Source organism: Manis pentadactyla, chromosome 6, assembly GCF_030020395.1.
Source record: "Manis pentadactyla isolate mManPen7 chromosome 6, mManPen7.hap1, whole genome shotgun sequence".
Taxonomy (NCBI): Eukaryota; Metazoa; Chordata; class Mammalia; order Pholidota; family Manidae; genus Manis; species Manis pentadactyla.
This window is the reverse complement of record NC_080024.1, coordinates 101,443,001-101,451,406: the sequence shown is the minus strand read 5'-3', so window position 1 is coordinate 101,451,406 and position 8,406 is coordinate 101,443,001. Positions and strand designations below refer to the sequence as shown.

Below are 8,406 nucleotides of genomic sequence, written 5' to 3'. Positions count from 1 at the left end.
GGAGGGTTCTAAGAGTGGATGGAAATGGTCAGGGAGTGATTTTAATAAATGTAAGTGCAGTTAGGAAAATTTTGCAGGCTGAATAAAACTGCTGAATGCTTAATGATTTTAGAAAGCTCTTTACAAGGTTGACGTGGACAGCTGCAATTATCTGTTGCTTTCCTCATTGTGGACTGAAAGTGAATGCACTGTCTTAATTGGGTGAAGAATTTATATTTAGTTTTTAAAAGGATTTGCTTCATTTTTCTTACTTTAATTCAAACACCAGAGTGTTCTCTGCTAACAATTATTATGGGAGCTGCAAAAATCAAGTAATGTCTATTTCAAGGACATATGAAAAGGACTGTGCTTGCATCCTCCTCCCTTTTGAGTATCACCATCTCAAGTAGATGTTTTAAAAGCAAGCAAATACAATGAAACGAACATCTTACATATAGAATGTAGACAGAACACCTCCCCACACACCCAACAGCTCCCAATTTTTATAACTCTAGAAATCTATTGCACCAGTCAACCCCATTTTAATACGAACAGCTGTTTATACTATCAATTGTGAGTTTTTGTATGGGGAAATGCCTGCTTAGTATGGAAAAGGATGACAGAGTGCAGAAAAGAAGAGATGTTTCCTCATTAGATTCAGAAATATGTCTAGCTGTGAATAGAATAACCTTCCTAGGGAAGATAAAGACCCATTTAGAACAATTTGTGTTGAAATCAAATAATAGATGTTTAAGAACAAGATTTTACATTTTTTCAGTGAAATCTGTATTGAATTCAGCTATTGAAAAAATCCGATTAACCATAAAAGAACATTTTTCCTTGAATATTATCCTTTCATATACCTTATCTCAGGTAACTAATTTCAGATCATTTTTCTGGGACTGTGCTGTCTTGGAGAAATATTTCCTGCAAGGAATCTTCTGCAAAGTATTTTCTCTCTAAATGCCAATGAATGGGTGGAAAAAATAGATGGTTTAGACAAAATTTGAAGTCAGCCAAGAATAGGCATTTGGGGGAAGACATCTAATTTGGGAACTAATGGTGTAAATATTAAAGTTATTCTAATAAGACTGGGAAATGAAAAAAAAACAGAAAAGAAAATTAAAATGCTATAGTAGCCTTTCCTTGCTCTCCTAGTCTTTTTGATTGGCAGCTGGTTTCCAGGAAGGATAATCACAATGATCATAAAATACTTATGAATGTACCTAACCTGCATTATTTATTATTATTTTGGATGATTATATAATATTCCACCTTATTTGTGTGCCATAATTTAATTACCCAGTCTCTTCTTCTTGGACACAGAGCTGTTTCCAATTATTTCTAATTATAAGCACTATTGTGAGAAATACAGCAAACTGCATTGCCCTAGAATTTGTAATTTTTGAGTTTAAACTATTTTATGTGACTGTCATATTGGGCAACTCACTTAATCCCCTTAAATTACTCCACTTGTCAGATGAAAACAATGACGCTTGCCTTTACCAGAATTGTGGTGAAGATCAAATATGCTGCTGTATGTGACTACCCGTAAAAAATTATAAGTTACTGGAAAAAATATATTTATGTCTAGGATAAATCTCTAGGACAACCCATATGGGGTGAGGTTTATTGTGTGGGAATAAGATCCCAAGGGTGAATGCCTTTAAGTTTTAATGAATTCTAGGGTTCTCTGGTCACTCAAAATTAGACTCACTCAAGAATATTAATTGACTGATGTTAGAACTCAGTGGAAGATAAAACCAGATTGCTTACCTTCCTGGATGAAGGCTTGTTCCTGGAGCCACAAGTAGCTTGGAGGTTGAGAATTTTCAAGATAGTAACATCTTACATGTACCAATCATTTTGCCTTTTACAATGTCTCTTTACATACCTTATTTTAACAACCATGTGCAGAAAATTATGGATACTATGCTAACTTCATATTAAAAGGAGGTGAGCCTCAAAATTTTTTCTCGTATACAACTTTGTTAAACTAAAGAGTGATAGAGGTAAAACTTGAACCAGGACTTTTACTTTTTCTAGGCTACCACACAGGACAGATAGAATCCCAGGTGATACGTGGTATAATGAGTAAATCTTGAAATATCTTGTCATTTTCATGTGACAGAGTGAATTGCTGCTATAGCACACTCACACTCTAAACATAGAAGGGCATACCCATGTACACACACACACACACACACACACACGGTCCTCTTCCCTTAGAAATCCAATAACTCAGAATTTTCCATTTTTATTTCTTTAGAACACACACAGAAATGTACACATAAACACAAGTGCTATTTTTTTTGAAACCCAATAAATAAAAACTTTCCATTCTTCTATCTATTAAGTTTGAGGTGTAAAAGTGGCTATTGCTGGTTTAATTTTTGTTTCTATTAAATTCCTAATGATGTTGAACATATTTTCATTGATCACTGGTGAGTTATTTTTTTTTGGGATATCACCTCTTTGTATCCTGTATTAGTTATGTACTGCTATATAACAAATTACTCTCCCAAATTTAGCAGTTAAGAAAGAAACTTTTATTATCTCAGAGTTTCTATGAATCAATATTCTATGTTTGCAGTTTATATGGGTGCTTTAGCTCAAGGTGTCTCATGAAGTTGCAGTCATTTTCTTGAAAGCTACAGTCTGATCTGAAGACTCCATTGTGTTTTGCACCCAGACTCACTCATGTGGTTGTCAGGCCTCAGTATGGAAGTCATTGTCTTTTGCTAATCTATTTTGGGAGTGACATCTATCACTTTTACTGTATTTTATTCATTAGAAGGGAGTCATTGCATACAGTCCATACACGAGGAGATTACACAAAGGCATGAATAACAGAGGATAGGATCATTTTGAGCCATCTGAGAGGCTGCCCACCACATAGCCTTTGACCATTTCCCTATTTTATGGGCACATAAGTATTTATTTATGTATTAAAGTCTTTATATATTATGACTGTCTATCCTTATAAAATATGTTGCATAATTTTCCCACTTTGAAATACACCATTTAGGTTTTATTTCTTCTTTCCTCCTTCCCTTTCTCCCTCTCACCACTAAATCAACAGCAAATGGTGCATTCATTTACAGTGTGAGAGCTAAACAAGAAGACAGAGTGTCACGTTGTTCTACACCAGCTGGAAAAGTTCAGTAGGTGACTTTAGTTTTTTTGCCACTTTGTATATGTCCTGAATTGATCACAAATGCACTGAGATGATTAATTTGGGAGTCGTGAATACATTTTAGTGAGTAGGCAAATTTGAAAATATGTAATGCAGGAATAATGAAGATAGACTATTCTGAGTAATATGTACTGAACAATGAAGACTTAAAATGTGTATGTGGTGGAGCATGTTTTCAACATTGAAGAGACTGGCTCATTTTACAAGGATGTTGGCAAATGAACCTATATACTGCAAATGGCATTTTGGTTGACTCAAATGTGACCAGAGGCTCACAGAAACCTAAGCCTGTATTTCCCCTTGGAGCAGTAATCAGTATTCTCTAATTCAGTGTTTACAGTGTCTTTATAGAGCACAACTACTATGAATAAGAACTGACCACAGAATCAAAACAAAGCAAGAACAGTATCAGACCCTTTAGTAGAGCTTTCTTTGTACTAAGCATAGGGATCAGCATTCCACAAACATTAGTTTATGACCGACAGCTGAGGAATCCTTCTTGTTCATATTTTATGAAGAGCGAGATTGTAATTCAGAATGCAAGATGATCTGCAGTAACCAGAGAGCTGAGTTTTGAATACAGGGCTGTCCAACTCTGAAGCCAGTGACCTTTCTGCTACCCTGCACTGCCCAACTTGAATAATGAAGTTGACTAAGTACATATTATTGTCAGGCCTAGTGTGAAGTCAATGACACCATCGGATTCTGACTGTCATAACTCCCAAGCATAAATGTAGCAATTAGGGAGGAACTTTCTCATGTATCATCAACAAGTTCATGCCTCTGGCAATTTCTACCAACGGGATTAATCCTGAATGCTCCCTCCTCCTCCTTCTTGGCTTCCTGTATATTCATCTTCTTCCTCATTCCATCCTTGTTTTATGAGCTATTCTGTGGCTACTTTTATATATATTCAGCACATTTCATTTATTCAGATATGTCAAAGATCTGTTGATTCAGATCTTCTAATTTACATAAAGGATTCTATTAATGAAAAAATGCAATAGCATTTTAACTGTAGTACTGATTTGGGAATTGCATAATTATAGAAATGGAAGTTTTCAGAACTAGAGTTACAATTATTCTACCATTTCTAACCCCTTTGCTATTTCTGCTGCTGTTAATAGCATGAAGTTTAAAAGTATGAATTTTTCAGATAAAACAAAGCACATTTTTGTTTTTCTACCTTGTGAGAAAATGGAAGAGCACAGAAATATGATTTTAGAGAAATGTTGCCTAGAGATAATGATATATATCACACTCCTTGAAAGTAGATGACTTTTCCTTGGGTCTTATGTAGATGGAAGGAAAGGGTAGGCAAGAGATAACTTAGGAGGCAGCTCATGGAAATGAAGGGGAGGTATGGTCCTCTGCTCTTCATGAGATGGTCCTTTCTGTAATATGCAATGCAGGGCTTGTGTATCAGTGAGTTCTCTGCTTGGTTTTCTTCCCGGGAAAATTCACCAGAATATCATGTAATTTACCTCTGTGATTATGTAAATTAGTTGTGAAGAAATGATGTTTATTATGCTGCAGCCTAACATTATGAAAATATTTTTAAAGAAACCAAGACTGTTGTATTTGCTATTCTACCACATCATAAGACAATCTTCTACGATCACATTAATGAAGGCATACTTAGGGGTGATATATAAAAATGAAGAATTGATGTGTAGTTGATATGTCATATTAGTTTCATATGTAAAACATAGTGATTTGACAATTTTATACATTATATAATGCTCACCGTGCTAAGTGTAGTTACCGTCTGTCAATGTACAAAGATATTGTGATATTATTGACTATATTCCCTATGCCGTCCTTTTCATCCCTTTGACTTATTTATTTATTTACTTTTTTTTTTTAATATGGAATGCTTCACGAACTTGCGTGTCATCCTTGCACAGGGGCCATGCTAATCTTCTCTGAATTGTTCCAATTTTAGTATATGTGCTGCCAAAGCGAGCACAGACTTACTTATTTTATAATTGAAAGTTTCTACCTCTTTATCCCCTTCGCCTCTTTCACCCACTCCCCATACTCTCCCCTATGGCAATTACCAGTTTATTCTCCATGTTTATGAGCCTATTTCTGTTTTGTTGTTTGTTTAATTTTTTAGATTCTACATATAAGTGAAACCATATGGTATTTGTCTTTCTCTGGCTTATTTCACTTTGCATAATTTCCTTTAGTTTCATCCATTTTGTTGCAAATGGCAAATTTTCAGTCTTTTTATGGCTGGGTAATATTCCCTGTATATATGTACCACATCTTTTGTATCTACTCATCTATTGATGAATGCTTAGGTTGCTTCCGTACCTTGGTTACTGAAAATAATCCTGAAATCAACTTTTAGGTACATATATCTTTTTGAATTAGTGATTTTGTTTCCTCAGGTAAATACCCAGAGTGGAATTACTGAGCTGCATAGTACTTCTATTTTTAATTTTTTGAGGAATCCACATAGTGACTTCACCAGTTTACAATGTCACCAACAGTGCACAAGAGTTCCCTTTTCTCTATATCCTTGCCAACACTTGTTATATTTGTCTTTTTGACACACTGTTCTGACTCACTGTGGTTTTGAGGTGCATTTCCATGATGATTAGTGATGTGGAGCATCTTTCCATGTGTCTGTTGGCATCTGTATGTCCTCATTGGAAAAAAGTAGGACTATCCCAAACTAAAAAGCTTCTGCACAGCAAAGGGAACCATCATCTAAATTAAATGACAGCCTACTGAGTGGGAGAGAATATTGGCAAATAATATGTCTGACAAAGAGCTAATATAAAAACATATATAAAGAACTCATACAGCTCAATACCAAAAAATTAAATAATACGCTTAAAAAATGGACAGAGATAAATGAAGATTTTAATCATTCACTGGAAAAGTCTATGAAGTTTTTTGGAGGCAGTGTGAGTGAATGAGCGTAAAAGAAAGACTTTGTTGAGCAAAGATCAACTACCTCCTCCACATTCTTGCCTGAGCTTGCCCTGCTTGCCAAGAAATACAGAACATAAATCTGTTTTTACAGTATCCCAGAATATCTTACAGATGGATTTTTAACCACTTTTACATAGATATTCATTATAGATATAAGTCTTATAACTTAATGTAAGGTGTTACTTACAGATTCATAAAACATTATGGCTGTAAAGGACTAGAATAGTAGAATATACTCCAGTTTCATCAGGAATTGAGCTTTCTGTTTTTCATTTACTTATGATTATGCTACAATTTCTGATACTCAAAAGTTCCTTCTGTTTACATTTAATTAAACAGTAAGAAGTTATATGAGCTCTTCCATGAAGAAAATTACTTTTTGAAATTTCCCACTACTATTTTTGCAATATTCAGAAGCTATCACCTTGGGGTTCTGATGTATTAGGAACTATAACAAAACTTTAAGAAAGAATTATTTTTCTAAAAATTACATCTTTATTACAAAATGACTTTAAAAGCTAAAAGATGAATGTAAAGAAATCACCAAAATTTTTCTATGAAAGCAAAATTAGCATTGTTTAAATATTTATCTCTTCCTCAATTGTGTGTCTATATTACATAGTACACTCCATTAATATGGATATTGTGGAAAATAGCCTGTCAACTCCTTTGTGCTGGCATTGTCCTATGTTAAAAAATATAGTTGGTGTGAAAGATGAATTGGAATGGAGATACCACTTGTTTAGTAAATGAAATAATACTTTATAATTTTGATTAAGAGGTGGAGGAACAGAGACAATTGCAACTGAGATACTGAGAGAATGAAATAATTTGAAAAGTAATCTTATAGTGTCCACTTTTTATGCCAATAATACAATGAAGAAGACTTCTATTCTACTTCATTACTTACAATATGGTGCAGCATGTAGCTTTGCATAAATTGCAAATACAGGACAGCCAATATACAGTGAATGAAGGAAATTTTGTCTGAAGGACTGCCTTCATAGCACCATTTGAGTTTATATTTGCCTGCACTTTTCTTAAACTTGCAACTTTTTAATACACACCCTCATTTTGTCTACAGCATTGGAGTAGTAAAAAAGCTTTAAAAATAAAAAGCAATAAAACTTTTGTATATGAAGACTGTAATGTCATCTTAGAGTATTTTTTATATTGTCTAAACACTTTGGCAATTTTCTTGAAGTTGAAATCACCACAATTCCATGAGGCACTTTTAAAAACATATTATGGCTCTAAAAGTCTTAGACTTTCTATGGTATGGATACTCAATTATATTTATAATTGTTAAGCATTATCACAGTTGACAAGTAGGCATCATGTCTATCTCAGAAGAGATATCCTTATAACAATTTTCTTAAATATCAAGAAGCAAAATAGAGAATTATGCATTATGGCAAATGCATATTTATTTTTTTCTACAAGATGAAGTTAAAATTTATAGAGCTACAATATTTTATTATTCTAATCTTAGAGCAGGAGGAGCATTCATGATGAGTGCTGGAAATGCTAGATAAGGTTTTAGTGACTGGCAGTACTAAGGCTGGATGTACTTAAATTATCTCGTATGCTTCCTTATTATTTTGCCTTGTTGTTGCTAAAGGGGAAATCTATTAACTGAGAGGAAAATTCAGACCAAAGAATCAATTATGTCCCTTTCTATATTCATCGTGGTAAGTCGACCCTTTTATGAATAGCATGAGGACACAGGTTGCAGAATAGATCATGTGAATGTTCAAAGATACTTTACCTTAAATAAAATTAGATATTGATGACTGGCAGCCACAAATATGTGGAATAAAGGATATATGCTAAAAATCACTTCCCTCTTAGCAAGTACATCCTTCCCCCTGCTGCTGTGTGCTAGCCCTGAGTTATTCTGGAGACTGGCTCACCAGCTGGGCTTTATTACGCCAATTAGAAAGGTGACCTTTTACAATAACTAGTGGCTTTGTTTTTTTTTCAATGAGAAAATTATAAGCTGCATATGTAGAACATTTCAAATGAACAAAGAAGTCAAATAAATACCATTTTAGGAGGTAAATCTACAAAGGTTTACAACATATTTTTCATCTCATCGTAAGTTGGGTTGATTTCATGGGAATAGATACAAAGTAACAGCTATACTACAGCGAGGTATCAGCACTGTTACATTTCTCTTATGAAGTCACAGTTGCTTAGAGTTTCTGAAAAATAGAAAGTGATGTGATCAATCACTTGACAAAAAATATCATCATGACACAAAGTCATTTCTTCCTTCAAAAGTA

At 34.1% G+C, this 8,406-nt stretch overlaps 1 non-coding gene across 1 annotated transcript; it reads right to left on the bottom strand.

The window, feature by feature from the left end:
• Nucleotides 1-5,037: 5,037 nt before the first annotated feature.
• Nucleotides 5,038-5,144, bottom strand: LOC118912633 (U6 spliceosomal RNA). The gene has a single exon (XR_005024854.2). It is a non-coding gene; the product is annotated as a U6 spliceosomal RNA (small nuclear RNA).
• Nucleotides 5,145-8,406: the final 3,262 nt, after the last annotated feature.